Genomic DNA, 19,557 nt, shown 5'->3' on the forward strand with positions numbered 1-19,557 from the left:
CAAAGTGTGGGCAAAGGGTCTGTTTGTTTCTATGCAGAAGATCAAGGCCTAGCTTGGATACCCAGAAAATGAACTAAGATACGATATGAGGAGGAGCTTCCGGCATCATCACTCTCTGGAGGACTTGTGCCGGGGGATGATCATCAAAAAGCCTCCACAGGGATCCGGACGATGCTGCGGTTGTGGCTGCATCTAGCCCACCGTCTCCTGGACTTGCCATAAGAATGAGGAGGGAGATGTCTAGGCTGGCATGTGCATACAGTGAGACAACGAATTTGACCGGATCTGTACTGTTGGAACTCAACCAGGAGTTGGGAGGGGTGAAAGTTGTAGCACTCCAAAATCTCATGACTATAGACTATCTATGGTTAAAAGAACATATGGGATGTGAACAGATCCCAGAAATGGGCTGCTTTAATTTGTCTGATGGTTCAAGTACAGTTGGACAATATCCATCATATCATAGATAAATTTTCACAAATGCCTAGGGTGCCTAACTGGTTTTCTTGGCTTCACTGGAGATGGATGGTAATTATAGATTTGCTTTGTTTATGTCACCGTATTCCTATTATGTTAATATGTGTGTGCAAATTAGTAGTTTAATACCTATACATACTTAAGGTACTATACAAGAAGATATGTCAAAGAAATAATCAATCCTCCCAAGTTTCCTTCATATGCTACATCTATAGCTTTTCTTCTTCCTTCCTAATTACAACCCTTAAATAGAATTCGTGCCTCAGATCGAATTTTCCGAGTATCATAATTCCTCCAGGTGGTAAAGATACCTCGAGACAAGTGCTGGGCATAGAAGCCACAGGGCATAAATCTGCAAAGAAGTAAAAAGCTAACCTTTGCAAACAATATGGCTTCTCTCTCACTTACCAACTTTACATTTCCCTGTATGGCCCCGGAAGATGACTGGTTAGCCAGAGACGGGTAAGATTCCTCAAGGGAGGAACAACCTAAGACAGGCACAGTCGCAGGGGGGCCATCAGGTGAGAATTTGGGGATCAGCAGAGGTGAGGCTCAGAACCTCACCCCCCCTGCTTTGAGAGAAATCTTCTGCTTCCGTGGATGTCTTGCTGCCCTTGTCTAGCCTGGATTAATACTTGGTCCATAGGCACACACCTGATCATCTGATCATCTACATTTGCCTTCTTACAGCACTAAACTATGTTTTCTACCTTTATCTTGCATCTACCTACCACTTCAGCATTTTATTAAAAATAAAAATAATAATAATAATAGGAGAAATGTGGGATCAACATATAAATCAAGTACAAAAATCAAACGAATATTCATATTTGACCTGATTGTTTATAGGTCATATTGCATGATCAAAACCGAAAGTTTCTGTGATGACTGCCCTTGTACTGTTCACCATGTAAGAATTTATTCACTATGTAAGAATTCGTTCACCATGTAAGAACTTGTTCGTTATGCTTCAGAAGATTGGAGACTGACAAGAATTAGGCTTGAGATGGATTAATGATTGTACATTGAGCGTTGACCCCCCTATACTGAATTTTATTGTTGTTAACAACCATTTGATCAATAAATAGGAGAGATGCCCTCTCAAAGAAAAAAAAAATAATAATAATAATAATAATAAAGAGAGAAATGTGGTATCCACATATAAATCAAGTATAAAAATCAAAGAATATTCATATTTGAACTGACTCTTTATAGTTCATAATGCATGATCAAAACCGAAAGTTTCTGTGATGACTGCCCTTGTACTGTTCACCATGTAAATTATTCACTATGTAAGAATTTGTTCTCCATGTAAGAACTTGTTCGTTATGCTTCAGAAGATTGGAGACTGATGAAAATTAGGCTTGGGGTGGATTAATGATTATACATTGAACATTGAGTCCCCTATACAGAATTTTATTGTTGTTAACAACCATTTGATCAATAAATAGGAGAGATGCCCTCACGAAAAAAAAAAAAGTACACACTTCCAATTGTAAAATAAATAAGTAACCGGGATGTAATGTATAGCATAAGGAATATAGTCAAAATATTGTAACAACTTTGTACGGTGATAGCTGGTAGCTAGAATTATCATGTATATAAATGTTGAATCACTGTGTTGTACACCTGAAACTAATGTAATACTGTGTGTCAACTACCCTTCAATAAAAAATAATTATCAAAAAAAAAAATTCAAGAGTTTAAATAAATGATATTTTGATGAAATATTTTTTAAAATATAAATGCAAAAATCCATGATGAATAAAATATCAAATTCTAAAATAAAGTTATAGAACTTTGAATCAAGAAAACATCCTATGGCTTTTGACTCTATCACATCTGACAGGAGAAAGATTGGTCCCATTTTTCTAAGTTTGCATAGGATGTAGGGCAGGGTTTCTCAATAGCATCACTACTGGTATTTGGGGCTGGAAAGTTCCTTAACAGGAGGAGCTGTTCTGTGCATTGTAAGGTGTTCAGCAACGTCCCTGGATTCTATTCATGGGATGCCAAGAGCGCCTCCTCCAGCTGGGACAACCAAGAATGTCTCCAGACTGCTGAATGTCCCGTATGGGACGAAGTCACCTGGTTGACAACCATTCACCTCAGTGTATCAGATTTATTTTTGAGTTGCTAAAATTAACTTCAAAATCCCTTTAAAACTGCACAAGATTTTTTTTTAATACGCTCATTCCAGAAATGTGATAAATGACTTTATTAGTGATGGGTTTGTCTTACACATATACACTAGGTCTATGGGATGAATTCATCCTTTGCTCACTGTAATTTAAAAAGTCCTCTGTAGCTGGATTATTTGCTATTTAAGGAGGGGAAGAGAGCTCAGGTGAGTTGAAGCTAAATTTTTCATAGCGCTATTACTCATTCTAACATTGGATAGTAATTAACTTTTACATATTTCTTGCCTTCAACATCCTTGTAGTTCGTAGCTAAGATCCCAAGCCCTCATTAAATAGACAAGCAAATCGGATGTACAAAAAGGAGGAGGAGGAGGGAAAAAGTGAGAAGGGGAGGAGGAGGCAGAAGTGGGTGGAGAGAAGGGGGTGATATGGGGCCTGAAGAGCCCAGGATGGTGCCCAGTGCTCATAGTCATTATTGCTGGTGTAATGGAAAGATCCTGTATGGGCTTCAGAGCCTCGCTGATCTTGCTTTGAATCCTGACTTCTTTTCCTAACTGTGCAATGTTGGCCAAGTTACTAACTTCTCTGTAAAGAGTGCTCAACAATTCGAGCCTCTTCTGGGTTCCAGGGATATTGTGATAAAAGGGTCTAGCACTGTGTCAGATACAGACAGGTCACACATGTTTGTCTGCATTATCCTTTCCTGTTTATGCTGAGATGATTTTCCTCACAGGCCTATAACAACTGTTCATGCGCTCCTGAAGCCTAGGAATGTGATGCATGACAACACAGTTTCTATGCAAAATCTCAGTGCAACAAAATAATGTATGTGGCCCATGAAGTTGGTCTCTGTTTCTGCTTGCTGCATCCTTATGTTACTCTGTAACTCATCCATTCCTAACTAGGATAACTACCCTGTTCTCTATCATTGAGAGACTTGGTACCAAAAGATCATACATGACGTCTAGAAATTGGAGGTGGTGAGGAGAGGCTGGGAGAGGAAAATGTCTGAATACTAGTGTCCTCGTTAAAAGAAAATTACCTCTAGTTTAGATAATTGATACCCTGTTTATATTCTCTCATTATATAGAAATTAAAATGTTTGTAAGTAAATGTTACTTACAAAAATATTTGATGTTTCCACAATGAATGTCTCAGTGGTCCATTTTTTCCTTTTCTCGTATTGAGATGACACTGAGTTAAATCTACTCTGCTACGCTCCTCAGAGACTATCAGTGAGAAAATATTCCTTCTGTCTAGAGTCCATCCTCTTACAGTTCTTATTTACATACTTTTCATTTAATGTTGAATAGTGTAGGCTAAATTCATTCAAAAACATCTATCACTATCCTTTTCATATATTGATTTCAGTTCTTTTTGAACTAAAACACAGTGCAATATCTTAGGTTTCTATTTAATGGTGTACTTTTTTAAGATAAAATAAAATATGCTTAAAATTAGGCTGCTTTCATAAATGAAAAGATATCATAAGAATGGCTAAAACACCAAGCAATGAAATAAAGCCACCTCTTTACAACACTCAGTGTCTTGTTAAATAATCTGTCAGAATCATTCCAGTGAACTCAAATTATTTACAAACACTGAAGTTTTAAAAATACATTTATCCAAGGAAGCCATAAATAACACGTTCAACCTTCTTGAATAATCAATGCATTTAATGAGTCTGCAAAGTATAGACAAGCTATTTACCTGGGTTTATGCTACATAAGAGAAAGAGACCATAAAATGCAACATCAGAAAATGACTGCCCCAGCACATTCAGAGGCATTTTATTATGGGAAAGCAGAAAACACTGTCCTGGGACCTTAAATGAGTAACACATGACCCAGTAATAAAAGAGAGGTATTATACACTGTCTGTGCACGTTGAGCAATCAGGGAAGCCCGCTCTAAGATGGGGATTAGCATGGAGGAAGATTATTAGGGAGCCCCCCTGAGAACAGTGCTTGTCAGAGAAGGGAGGGAAGGGAAGGAAGCAGAATTTGGGCTCTAAGATGTTGGGCTATGATGTGGTCACAAGGAGGGTCTTAGTCAACCATATGGGAAGCTCTGAATCAAGGATGATGCTTCTTGGTGTTTCAGAGTTCAGGTGAGGAGGCTTAACCTTAACATCTCCATGTATGATTTGAGGCAAGGTGGCTCTTCTCAGTGAGGCAGCCCTGGAGAAGCTGATCACTGAGCGCTGGATGGAAGATCCACCAGCTGGAGCAATATGTTACTCCTAAAGGAAGTCTGAGTGGCACATCACAGCATCTACCACTACTATCCTTTTCTTTCCATTATGGTAATATCAAAGCCACTTTTAAGAAACACCATTAAACAAGCCATTAAAAGGCACCACTAATATCTGCATGAAAGAAATAAGACAAGCTGTTTGAAAAACAAAGCCAAGAATAGAATTATACCTTTTAAAGGCATCAGTGACTATAGCTATTGCCTGGCCAAGGTATTTAACAGATGAAGACACTGAGGATCAGGTGTAAAGTGTTTTGTCCTGGATCACAGTGTTGGTTAGAGCAGACTTGGGTCACTAGGTTCCACCATTCCTTACCCTAGAATATTCTGCACCTAGTGCTTCCGTCTTGCTCTTATCAAATCTATTTCCTAGACATTTATTTATCTAGATATTTATCTAGAAATCCTAGATAAAAATGACCTATAAAAGTTGGAGGAAATAACAAACATGTATACAAAAACGGTAAATGTTTAGGGGATAGAAGGGTCATATTTTCATAATTAAACCCTAACAAAACCCTGACCTTTACAGGAATAATGTGATTGCATTCACTCCTTCCTTCATCTTGCTCAATGGAGATCATGTGTAGTGCTGGGGAAATGGAATGTTACTTAGATTCTTGGTCACCCTGAGATATCAGCATCAGGGAAACTGCTAAAACCAAATTTATCAGTTCTTGTCCATTGGCCCAATTCTAGATATCCACTGTGTGCCGTACTGGAACTTTATTTAAGTAGATTGTTAGACATGGAAAAGAATGGTGAAAATAGTCACGTTTATCCCCGGGGGATTTAAGCCACCCACAGCTTCTACCCCAGGAGTTTTTTCCTGGTATTACATGAAAAGATTACCCAGGGTATCTAAGGATCTCTGCCAAAGACTACATTATAGGACCTTTCTACCTTTACATCTGACCTCAGTCTCTGAAATTAAAATACCCAAGGAAAGAGGTAGAAGTATGGAAATCATGGCTAGTCTAACCTGTTCGCCAAAGAGAAGCCAGAAAATGAAAAAAAAATCTCAGCTCCCCTGAAAATAATTAAATGTGATCAGTAGTATATTCACCATTGACTGTGATAAAAGTTCCAGGATGAACTGGTAGAGAAGGTAGAATGTTCACGGACCTGCCTTATTGCTGCCTGGATTGTGTCCTATCAGCTGTATTGAACTCACCAGCCCACATCTCCATTGTTGAATCAAGTAACAATGCCAGTTGATAACCAGGTCAGCAACACTGCTGCCCCTGCTGGACGATATAATAGCCCCCATGCCTTTCCACGAATGCACATGCTGACAGTGATACTGGGTCTAATGGGGGCCTCTACAGAGGATAACGACCAGCTAAGGTGGAACCGGGGCCCCTTCATACCAGAGAGCCTGTTCGGTTACAAAATACAGAGCTGGTGGGGAAGACACGTGAAGGGTGAGTCTCTAATTTCAGTTTCTCCCTTAGAAACTTGAGTGCCACAGGTTTATGGCAATGTTTAACCTTTTAAAAATGTAGTCATGCATGTATTTTGGATCATTTAACTCAACAAAACTTAAATGTGGTGTAAAAAATATGAATTAAAGTGCCACCCCAGTCAAAACTGATTTAGAAGTGAGATCCATAGTGAATTCTAAGGCAGGAGTCATTCTGTCTAAATGGATAAGTCAATCGGATTTCTCACATTTTTATGCTGCCATCCTAGGTGGAAGACCAATAGGCAAGATGCCGAAGCAGTATGCTGAGGTTGGCAGGCTGAACACACGGAAATGGGCAAATTCAGTCACTTCTACTAATTTAATTACAAGGTCTTGGCAGGTGATCATATTATACACATTCACCATTATTCAGCACATTTCATGAATTCTATTTCTGGTTAGTAAAGCTTATTTCTGGAGGTAAGAAAGAAGCTAAAGTCAAATGCATCTATTTCTGACACTGCTTATTCCCAGAGACTCCATTAGCCAGACTCAAGTGGGCCCCAGACTCTTGAGTTTCATCACAATAGTTTAATAGGTACACTGGCTAATTAAATTTTAGAACGAGGGTGAAGAAGGTGAGTCTCAAACCTGATCCCTCATACCTCCTAGACATCTGTCTCACAGTTATGTTAGGAGGAAACCTGATCAATCTGTACTCCTACAGTCCTTACATTTAAACTGTTTGAGATAATTGAAGCATGAGTAGAAGGAGACAAGCATTTTAATACTAGCATTTCGATTCCTATGAAACCTAAAAGTCACTCTAAGTCTTAATACTCCATCTCTAATTTGAGGTAGCCTGTCACTGTGAAAATATAATCAGAATATTGAAATCCTGACTTCTCTGCAGCAGTGCACCAGAAAATACTCATGGCTACTTCAGTGCTTCCTAAGGCTAAAATATAAATATTAGGATGTTTTTAGAATTGTAAGATAAGCACAAACTAGATTCTGGATTTTGTTCCCAATTCTGTCCCCAAACTCTCATGATCTGGGAAAGTTGATTTTTATCTGTAAAACAAGGAGGAAGAACCATATGATAACCAGGACTCCTGACCTCTAATATTTAACAATTCTACATTTATATCTACAAATGCAACAGTTAAAAGACAGGACAAAGTCTTGCATCTTACTGATACCAACTTTTTAATCTGTGTTCTTCCCTCATAGCTGGTTGCCAGCAAGTCCAAGCTTCCATCATCTCTTGGCTAATTTCCACAGCAGATTTCTAACTGCTCTGAGCATGTTCATGACAAGCTGTATGTTGCCTTCACCTCCTGAATGGCCCTTTCACCTGTAGTGGAATCGCATTGCTTATAGGCTTCAAGTTCAAAAGCCTTCACATAATCTGAAGGACTCAGTCCCTACCAGAGATTAAGTCTCCTTTTCTACCACATTCCCATCCAGCATTTCATTCAAATCTACTGGGCTTTATTCCCACCTCAGGGCCTTCCCACATCCATCACCACACCTCCCCAACCATATGCTAACTCAACCCCACCTCCTCTTTCATTTCTCACTTTGAATGCCACTGCTTCAAGGGTGGGCTTCTCAGAGCCACCTAGATTAGTTCTCTCTGATACACTATCTCAATCCTATATTTTGCTTCATAGGATTCCTCACAACACAAATGAGATATATTTGGTGGGATTATTTGTTGTATATGTCTCCCCAAAAACGTTGCTTGTTTTGATAACTTCTGTGTACCCTGGGTCTGGCACAATGACTAGCACAAGGAGGTGTTTGAAAAGCAGTTGTGAAGGTTGAAATAGCTTGAATAAAATACCTCATTACCCTCGTGAAATTCAATCCTGCTACCATCTTTCTCATTCCCCTCAGTTTTCAAATTTTATATAGCAGCCACAGAAAAAGGAAAAATGTAGATGATGTTGCCTGTCACACATACTATGATTAAATTGCTGCCTGAGCTAGAGCTCTTTACGTTTGAAAATGCCCTGTTCCAAAAACCCTCAATATACATTATTCGATGTACACATGAGCCATGTCTGATACACAGTGGTTGCAAAATACCTCTGCTATATTAGCATCTGCACATGGTATGGCTTCAGACAACTATTGAAAGCAGGAATAGGAAATATAATTTCTGTCCATCAAATTTATTCATATACATCACTAATAATAAGCCTTGAAAGACTCATGTGACTATCACCTCAGTGCAAGAAAAGACAAGACATGCCTCTGAAATACATAAAAATTTTAAAAAATGAGACCATACTGAATGTCTGTGCAAAGATCTACAAAGGATCATGCGGATTTAGAAAAACAAATTTCTTTGCATATATCAAGTAATGCAAAGAAAAGTGTGTCCATTTTGAATCTAGAATAAATGAAAGAAATCATAACACATATTTTAAATTTATTTCCTATTAAAAGGTATCATAGGATTCGTTGCTCTGTAGTACAGACACTAACCACACCAAGATTCACTCAATCTGCTGGATCTGAGAGGTGAATCCTTTGATTCGCCACTATCATTTCAGGGGTTAATGTGGATGCAAGAAGAGGAAGCAAAAAAAAATTCAGTTCTAATGCTCTTCATCCATCTTTCCTCCTCCTTTCCCTCTTTTCCTTATTTCCTATAGGACAGAGGAATAGGGTGAATTGGGTTCTCAGGATGAACAGTGGAAAGGCAGAAGGAGGCAACTGCTGCAGGTAAGAGCAGAGGCAAGAAGGCGAGGGAGACTAAGTTTAAGCCTTTCACGGGCACCATATACTCAGCGACGGAGACTCCGACCATGAGGGACACTCTCCTGCAGCAGACCTCCACTGGGGTGGGGGTGCAGGACACCCAGACACACACAAAACTGCCTCACAGTAGGAACTGGCCGGAGACCCATGCACACCAGTTCATCTTATGGTTTACTGTGACCATCTTTTAAATAAATAGAGAGTGGGTCAAAAACAAGTTACGCTTTCAGTCTATTGGCAATGACAAATTTGGATAGAATTCTACTAGTTTAAGGATATAGAGAGAGACAGAAAGACTAAAATAAGGCCTATAAAAAAATTCCACAGTAAAGAAGGGAAAGGAAACCCATCCTTTAGCATTAGAATCAATGTAACTACATTATTTGGGGAAAAAGATTCAAATTAATCATTACGTTACTTAGAAGAAAAAAATGCTACATCATTGGACATCGATGTTAGAAAACAAGAAGACATGATGATTTCAATGCCATACGAAGAGAAGTTGTGTGGAAGTAACAAGCTGAAATGAAAATATGGGTTGTAAAGGAAGAAGAGGAAGATCAGAGTCAAAAAGTAAACTAATCATCTTAAATTTAAATTTGCAATGGCATCAAGGAAAATTAAATACATAAATCAGAGGATTAACTTGGGAAGCTATTACTAAAAGCAAATAAAAAGGGCAGACAGAGGGGAAAAGCTGAAAAAAGGCATGCTTCTGAGGACAGTTGAAAAAAGTGAGGAACATAAACATTCGGGATAGAAGAAATATTAAAAGATGTAGTTTTTTTAAATCAAAGTTCTGGAAAGAGCAAATATCTTCTGAACTGGTTAAAGGGGTTGTATGTGGCAGTAGACATTGTATGAATTATGCATACAGTGCCAGCAAAGGAAGACACTTTAGTGGAGATTAGCAAAGGAGTAAAAATAGGAAAGAAAAAGCTGGACAAAGTTTCGGCACCAGGCTGTAATTAATTAATCTAAACTTGATGTTGCAGTTCAAACACAGCAAGGGAAGGTTTTAGTGTAATGATTAAAATTGTGAGCTTAAATCCAAGCAAGACATTTATAAACTGTAGCAATCTTGGGGAAAATGTAAATAGGGAGAGACAAGAGTGTTCATGTCAAAGGTAATTGTAAAGATGATATAATTCACAGCAAGTACTGGGCATGAAATAAGACCTAGTGAATGTTAACTGCTATTATTCTTAACATTAATAACAATAATTCTTTACAATTCTAAAACTTTCTGTATCTTTCAGTTCTTAAATTATCTCACCTCTAAGTCATTTGAAGTAGAGGTTAAATCTTTGGTTTCAAATCAAGGTTTATGATGGTGATTTTCTAGTTCTTTTGTCCTTGAGAATTGGTTTTTGTTTCTTTTAGTATGAAAGATGATTTGAATGTACATTTCTTCTGTCTCAACTCATTTTCTCAGAGGATTATACCTACAGCCCTCCACTCTCCCCTTTATGATAGAGAGGAAGTGTGAGGTTTTGATTTTGTAAGGAACCTATTTTTCTGCCAGGAACTTGTAGGATTTTTTTTTTAATGTGTTGTTTTGTCCTGGTAAGGCATCATCTCTTTTTACTTACTTCACCTGGAACAATATGATCCTGTTTTAGAGCTCCTTAAATTTTTTCAATTTAGGTAATGTTTCTTTTATATTTATATAGCTCTCACCAAGTGGTAGGTACTGTTCTAAGCAGTTCACACGTATGAACTCATCTGTCCTCATTTTATCAAGGTGACCATGAAGCACACAGAGAGTAAATAGCTTGTCCAAGGTCACTCACCTTCCAAGGGACAGAGCCTGACTTTGAACTTAAGCTCTATATAATATTACTTTCATTAAGAGTTGGTACACAAAGGGAAATTCTCTCCACAAAATCAGAACTGTGTAGAGAATGATCCTGTTCATTTCCAAGGAACTTGAGAAATTGCTTTTCATACTTTAAAATATTATATTGAATCATTTGACTCCTTGATTTTGTTCAAGAAAAATGAATAAATCAGCCTATTCGTAGAAATATACTCTTTCAACAAGACCCAATATACACTTCTTCCATCCAGAATATCCTTCTGATAACTGTCCTTCACAATAAGAATATAAAAGATGATGTCAATATAGATGGGAAATAAAGAAAATTAGAAAACACATTTAAATGTTAAGAAGCTATATTTGTTCATAGAATTCTGGCTGTTTTCTTTGTTACCCTGCCTGTGTTTTTTACATTTCATACATTCCCCTAAATTACTATAAACTTGTACATGTAATATATAAACACAGCTAGGTAAAAAAATGATGCATAGAAATACTCAGAAAAGAAAGATAACAATGTAGTCTTTATTCCTTTATGGTGAGGTTATGGATGAATTTTTTAATGTAATTTTTAATAGTTGAAATTATTCATAATAAGAAGACCTTATTTTGTGATAGGAAATCATCATTTTTAATAAAAATAAATAGAGCCTGTTATCACAAAATTTTATGTATAGTGGATGGTTTTCAGTAGAACAGACTTCACACACGTCTTCCACATTCAGAAACAGATAAAGCTCTGCCATGTCTCACGGGCGGCCCTTGGACTTGCTTGTGCTTTTCTGTAGTGTCACTAGATTTCAAACATTACTTACGGTATCAAACCTCCTAGTACACTAAACCATGTTAGAAACTTCTCAAGGGTTTTCAAATCTCAGATGTGCCATACTCTAACAGAAGCCTATTCAAATAATCTTTCTCACTCTAATCTTCTTTTTTAGAAATAATTTAGAATAAAAACAATTTATCAAAGAAATAATGGAAATAATTTATCAAAGCGGATACTGAATATTACATATTGATGTACTAAAAGTATTTATTTAAGTATTAAAACTACGTAGACTAAAGCAGTTAATGTAAAGTCTGCATTAGTTATTTTGAGTAATTTATTCAATCCACACCAACAGAGAAATATAACTTTGAGTTTTTAAGATTAAAAAAATTATTTAACAAATATTTTGGTTTTTTAAATTTATTTATTTGTTTTTATTTTGCTATTATTAATGTACAATTACATGAACAATATTATGGTTACTAGACTCCCCTTATTATCAAGTCCCCACCACAAAACCCATTGCATCAGTGTCCATCAGTGTAGTAAGATGCTATGGAATCACCACTTGTCTTCTCTGTGTTATACTGCCTTCTCCGTATTCCCCCCCCACTACATTATGTGTGCTAATCATAATCCCCCTTTTTCCCCTTATCCTCCCTCCCCACCCATCCTCCCCAGTTCCTTTCTGTTTGGTAACTGTTAGTCCATTCTTGGGTTCTGTGAGTCTACTGCTGTTTTGTTCCTTCAGTTTTTTCTTTGTTCCTATCCGCAGAGGCTGTTATCCATGAGATCACTCGCAATACGTAAGGCAAACCTAATTGACTGAGTGCTGATGATGATTGTGCTTGGCTTTACACTGTCTTTGAGATTAAATTTAGATGATTTTCCATCCAAGCCTTCAATTTAATGCCAAACTGATCACTAAATTTTGGGTAATGGAAGAATAACCCCTAGGATATTCACAGATGAGTGAAATCATTTGATACTTGTCTTTCTCTGCCTGGCTTATTTCACTGAGCATAATACCCTCTAGCTCCATCCATGTTGCTGCAAATGGTAGGATTTGTTTCTTTCTTATGGCTGAATAGTATTCCATTGTGTATAGGTACCACCTCTTCTTCATCCATTCGTCTACTGATGGACACTTAGGTTGCTTCCATTTCTTGGCTATTGTAAATAGTGCTGTGATAAACATAGGGGTGCATATGTCCTTAACAAATATTTATTAATGATTTCTAGAAGCCAAGCACAGAGCTAAGGGGAGAGAAACATCTTATTTGCCAGAATTTCATTACGTGAAAAAAAAATAGCCTCATTCTTTTTTAATATTAATGAATGTAAATGAGGAACTGCACATAAATATTGTAAATAATTCTAAATGCTAATATGCTATTTATTGAGGAAGTTCCAGAAAGAATATTTAAATATTTGTACTGAATAAAATATCAAATATGTCTTTAATCATACATTAGTAAACATTGGTTTTTCCTTCTTTATCTTATCTCATTATCATCACTTATTCGCTCAGAAGTAATATCCTAGGGGTTATTCTTCCATTACCCAAAATTTAGTGATCAGTTTGGCATTAAATTGAAGGCTTGGATGGAAAATCATCTAAATTTAATCTCAAAGACAGTGTAAAGCCAAGCACAATCATCATCAGCACTCAGTCAATTAGGTTTGCCTTACGTATTGCGAGTGATCTCATGGATAACAGCCTCTGCGGATAAGGCAATTGGTATTCTAACACAAGACACAATAAATTTTATTCTAACATGAACAAGATAAAAATTAATGCATTGAATGGGGTATGTGGGGGAGACTTGATAATAGGGGGAGTCTAGTAACCATAATGTTCAAGTAATTGTACATTAACGATATCAAAATAAAAAAAATTAATGCATTGAGATTTTGAGACTAGAATATGCCTTGAATCTTCACGATGAATTTGGACATTAGAAAGGAAATGAAAGGCAGGGTAGAGAGAACAGGGCAGAAAGAGGTAGTGGTCTGGTGGCTGGAATAATGACATTTATTTGATGTGACTAGTTATTCATTTATTTGTTCATTTAAAGTATTTTTGAAGTCTTTAGTATGATAGGGCCTGGGGATGCAAAGATAAAAAGGGCAGAGCCAGCTTCCAGTCCCAGGGTATTTAAAATTGTCTACCTTGCAGACACATACATTACAGGTCCTAGTTCCTTACCTGAATTCTTTTTACTGAAAATTGAAAATTTCCAGTTAAAGGAAGGACACCTAGTTCTTTTGAGATGCTCTTACGTCTTGGTCCTTTTAAAGAATCCTTACAAACAGAGGAAAGTTTTATCCCAGTTACTCTCTAGGATGCAGCTGTTTCTAATGAAATTGTTCAAAAGTTAAAGAGGAAAGGTGGGAGAAACCATTTCGAGGTGATGGGTAGCTTACAGCATTGATAGTGATGACAGTTTCACTGGTGTATACTTTTCTCCAAACACACCAAGTTGTGTGCATTAAATATCCACAGTTTCATGGATGTCCATCATATCTCAGTGAAGCAGTTGAAAAAGAAAGGAAGAAATAAAATTGTTCTGATATTTTCTAGTTGTGTAGTTCAAAGATTTAAACTGTATTAAAAATGGTTTTAAAAATTCACTGCAAGTAGGAGTCTCCTTATCTGTTCTGAGTTCTTCCTCCAATTCCGTCCCCTATTGTCAGCACCAGGCATATCTTCCAAACTAGTGTGCCTGATAACACAGATCTCTGTTAAGACCATCCAAACTCTCCTACTACATTCAGATTCATTTGGATTCTGTTTCCTTTTGAACCTGTGCATCCTGAACACTCCCCGTTTATGTGCTCTCCCCCAGCCACACCCTACTCTTGTCCACCTGCAGTCCTTGCACAAATATTAACTTCATCTGATGTCATCTGTGTCTGTATTCATCCATCAGTCTATTAACCCAGGACCATCTTCTCCAGGAAATCTCTGAGCCACTAAACATAGTTGAATCCTCCTAAATCATACTCCCTGGGACACAATTCGTCCCTTCCTTCTTTCTTTCTTTCTTCCACTCCCATTTCCAAATAAATCCAAATTCCTTACCATGACTTACATGATTGATCCCTGTGGCAGAAACCCACTATAGTAACTGCCAGTGAGTCATGCATTTGTATAATCCTCTCCCTGTGAGCACTATAGAAACTGACTTGCTTCTAACCAACAGAATCTGGCAAAAAAATAATAGGACTGTCACTCCATAACTGCATTGCATCAGAGAAGACCCTGTTGTGGTAGACTGGAGTGAGAGCTACTCTTGCTGGCCTTGAGGAAGTCAGGTGCCATGTTATGAGAGGCCTGTATGAAGGCCATATGGTAAGGGTGACATCTAGAAGCTAAGAGTGGCTGGCCCCTGGCAGCAAGAAAATGGGATGTGCAGTCCTAAAGCACGAGGAATGGAAATCTGCCAACCACCATGTGAGCCAAGCTCCAGAATGAAAACACCGGCCAAGGCCATGAATGCAGCCTTGTAAGACTAAGACCCAAGCTGAGGACCCAGTTAAGCTATGTCCAGACTCCTGATCCCTGGAAAGTGTGGATTAGATAAACTGATTTGTGGTAATTTGTCATACGGCAATAGAGAATGAATACAAGCCCTGACTTAACATCTGTACCACTTTTCCTGACTCTCTCCTCTTACATCACTTTGATCTGGACACTCAGGCCCTCTTTCTTGTCCTAAATCAGGAATTTTCCACATGCAGAACCCTCTGTTTGGGACACCTTGTCCCCACTCTTCCTGTGGCTGGCTCGACCTCAAGCCATGACTTTTCATTCTGAGTGACCCCTCACCTGCTCATCTGGCTACCCTGTCATACACTGATGTTCCCTCATCCCATTATGGTTTAGAATTAACTTTGTTTCTTTTAGGGCATTCATCAAAATATTTTATTATTTTATGATTTATTTACCAACATACTTATGTCTAGATCCTCCACTAGAATCTAAGATGTTGAGAGAAAGCATATATGTCTTACTATTATGTAGACAGCATCTAACCTGGCACTCAGTGAGCTCTCTGTAAATATGTGCTAATTGGATGAGTATCAGAAGAGGAAAGATCATGCAGACCCTTATAGGTAATAGCAAAATATTTGCACTTAAGTTGAGGATGGACACAATTCAGATTACTTTTTAGAACATTTACTCTAGTGTTCTCAGAGTTGATCATTGCATTTGTATTGAGATATATTTCATATTAATTATTCTGGAGAGAGAATCAATGAGACATGATAAAGGGTTAAATACGGAGAATGAATTAGAAGAGTTTATGTATGAATGTAGGTGGGTGGGTAGGTAGGTAGGTAGACAGAGGATGCTAGGGAACATCAGGGATGAATGGTGGAAAATACAGTCGACTGGAGTTGGCGACTTGTTTTTGAAGTAGAGAATAGGAGGAAGTAGGTAAAATAATCTTCCAGGTTTATGACCTGGGTCCCTGGTTGGTTAAGGGTGCCATTCACTAAAATTCAGAGTACAGGTATAAGGTGAGTCACAGTCTTTCTGTTCTGTACACAGATACCTATGTATACGTCTTTTCAACTATTGTGTGGATTGTTAGAGACTTATATCATTAGCATCCATAACAGGGCTTTGTAAGCAATAAATGTTGAATAAAATGTTCTTTAATTTGAATTGTTGAATTAATGTTAGCTCTGAATACCTTTAAATTTTTTAATATATTGGATTATTATAAAGAAATATTTTATTGGAATTGGGAAAGTACTTGGCTGTAAAGAGAACACAGGAAGAAAACAAAGGCAAGTTCGGTCTGGTGCCAGAATGCCTTGGATTGCAATGATAATATTTTTATAATGTCTCTTGCATCCCTCTCTACCCCAATTTTTAACTTGACTCCATTATTTGGTGTTCATGGCTCCATAGTTTTTCATATTTTATTAAAATTAGTGAAATATAAAAGCTATCAGGTAAAACTAGGATTTATAAGGACCAGAACAGATTGAGATTGAAAGTAAAATTTTTCATAAATTATCTTGGGGATAGATATGTTCCTGCAAGGCAACTGAAAGAGAGCCAAAATGGATGAGGTACAATTTTGACTTCTCTCAGGCACATGCTGATTTAACTAAAATGGACAGCAGTCATCTCCATGCTAACCTCTTATAATTACTTGTTAATAAAGCCAACTATTATATATTGATATTGACAATGTATATGTGTATATGTATGTATTTGTGTATATATATATAGCATCTATTATATATTTCATAGGGGACAGATAGACAGATGATAGATTTCCTGTAATGTGCAAGGAATTATGTTGGTAAGATTTGTATGGCTTGTCAAGGAATGTGAACCTTATCCTAGAGGCAATATAGAACTTGTAAGTTTGTATGAAAGGAACAAACATTATCAAAATTGTTTTTAATAACTGGAAAAAAGTGCAGAATATATCAGAGCATCCTATTTCTCAATTATTCTGCCAACAACTAATGAAGTACAATGATCAATTTTGAGATAAATTTTTAGCAAACATTTGATTTTAATTAACTACAGCAGAATTGATGTTGTTCTCATGCTAATGGTATCTTCACATCCTTGCATTATGGTTTCTTACATGGCATGATAAATGAAGGCCCAGGATTGCACATGAAACCTACAGATGAATATATCTTTAAAACTAAGGAAAGAATGGAAGTGATTTGAGAGATATTGCACAAATGGAACTGACAGAAATTGGTGAGAATAAGTTTGAGGAAGGAGGAGTTGTCAGGATGACAACTGGATTTCCATCTCGAGAGACTGGGTAATTGGGGAACTCATGATTTGAGACAGGGAGTAAATGATATTCTATTGTTCAGGATTGGGAGCCAGGAAGAGAAATTAGTTCAGTTTTAGTCATAATGAATTACCAAGATTTTAATGCTGAAATATCTTCACTATCTCACCTGAAATGTTTTCATTACTTGGCCCCTAAGAATAGTAGTGCACAAAGGTTCCGATGTATTTGCGTATTTGAGCATAAGCTGCTTATTTTTTTAAAAAGCAAAGAATTGTATTTGCGTATTTGAGCATAAGCTGGTTATTTTTTTTAAAAAAGCAAAGAATTGTATGCATTTCAATCTACTCAATTACTATTTATCATGTAAAGGCTGAAGCATCAAAAAACTGTATCACTTAAGTAATGTATCTACACTGTATGGACCTTACCCTCAATATAACAACCAGACAGAATGGAAAATTTCAGCTCAATAAAATCAGTATACTACAGATATAGTTTAATAATCCACATAGCTACTATGAGACTCTGATTAACCTCAGACTGAGCCCACAAATGCAGTCTTGAGAATTTTAAATATAAAAAATAAATCTAAGAAAAACACAGCTCAAACATCTGGCCTCAATTATAAAATATTCCAGACAAAAGTAGAGGTATAATCATTTTCTCCTTGTCTCCCACAGTTCACAGGCAAATAGATGACAATATTGAAATACTTATTGAATTTATTTATGAATTATCTAGATAATTGTTTATTCTCATATTTATGCAGCCCATGTGAAATGTAAGTTACTAAAGTATTTTTGTGTGTATGTCTAAATTATAATATGGGCTCACGTGTCTTCACCACTGTCATGTACACATTTATGATTCTACAGCTATATATGAGAGCTGATGCTGATACAGAAAGCTTTCCTTTACTTGGCCCAAAGGGTAAAGTAATTAAGCATAAGAGATCAGATATGTTTAAAAAAAACATTTTTAAAAGGCTTGCTCAATGTAATCTGTTACTTTTGGTACATTATGGCTTGGTTAATCTAAATCAGTTCACAAATAACATCATCTTGTGCTTTAAAATGTGTCTGAAAACTTGAAATATAATGGCATATTTTTCAACTGTGGTTATCTGTTTAAATATAGTGGCAAGAAAACCACAAAAAGAGACAAATCAAACTTAAATACAGAGTCTTACTAAATTCTACCTTTTTATTAAAATGAATGTTTCATTATTTTCAAGTGAATTCTTTTTTTCTCTTAAATGATACTATATGAAATTATTTATGATGTTTCCAACAAAGGGATCTCCATGTTATACCTTCCACTATAAGGAACCTATAATGAATGAAACAATATAGAAAAAGTGGTATTTATCCCAAGGTCACTTTCACACTGAAAGACTGCTCACTGCTGACAACAGATCAGTCACTCATAAAACTGCTGTGCTGTTCACTTGATACTCTAATAACGATCCATCTACCTTGTTTTCATGGCTGGTAATGATGCTAATATAGAGTGTGAAAATCCACTAAGATCAACCTGAAGAAATGAATGCCTCCCATAAAAATGTATGATCATGCCATTAATGGTATTTTAATAGGTTTAATAGATCCCTGGAATCCTACCCTATAAATAGCCAAACTGCCCCTCACTTACTGTGGGAAAGTAGGCAAAGTCAGTCTTTCATAAAGATGTGCAAAAAACAGCCAACTTCTTTTAGATGTTAAATGTATTTGTCCTTGAACTCCAACTAGTTCATAAATATTTCCTTTGATAGACAGTTTTTTATTCTCACATATTTCTCTGTGGTTAATGGTGCAAAGCTTTCACTCTTTTAAATGTCAAATTATCATTTCTTATTCATACTTCTTGGCAATTGCTACTCTCTAAATATATTATTTAGAATTTTTGCACAGTATAGCAGAACTATATAGCTACTATTCTACCAAAAGTTTTATACAAAGACATCCCCTTAAATCAATTTTTGTGCTCAGCATGGGGTTCTGCATTAAAAGATGCCACTAGAAGAATATAATGAAATGTCAAACATCTATTAGGGTCCATATTGCTTTTCACAATAGTATATATTTTTTGAACCCCTACTGTGAGTATGGCACTATGTTGTACATTATAGCAGTG

General features: G+C 36.7%; 2 long non-coding RNA genes across 2 annotated transcripts in view; one reads left to right on the top strand and one right to left on the bottom strand.

Moving 5' to 3' along the window:
* LOC140843506 (uncharacterized) overlaps positions 1-19,557 on the bottom strand; it is a 306,849-nt gene that overhangs the window by 58,379 nt on the left and 228,913 nt on the right. The window lies entirely within an intron of this gene.
* LOC118970912 (uncharacterized) overlaps positions 6,178-19,557 on the top strand; it is a 28,089-nt gene continuing 14,709 nt past the window's right edge. The window contains exons 1-2 of the long non-coding RNA XR_012121339.1: positions 6,178-6,297; positions 8,945-9,014. This is a non-coding gene — a long non-coding RNA (uncharacterized lncRNA). The remainder of the gene's footprint in view (positions 6,298-8,944; positions 9,015-19,557) is intronic.

This window comes from Manis javanica, chromosome 9 (assembly GCF_040802235.1).
Source record: "Manis javanica isolate MJ-LG chromosome 9, MJ_LKY, whole genome shotgun sequence".
In the NCBI taxonomy this organism is placed as follows: domain Eukaryota; kingdom Metazoa; phylum Chordata; class Mammalia; order Pholidota; family Manidae; genus Manis; species Manis javanica.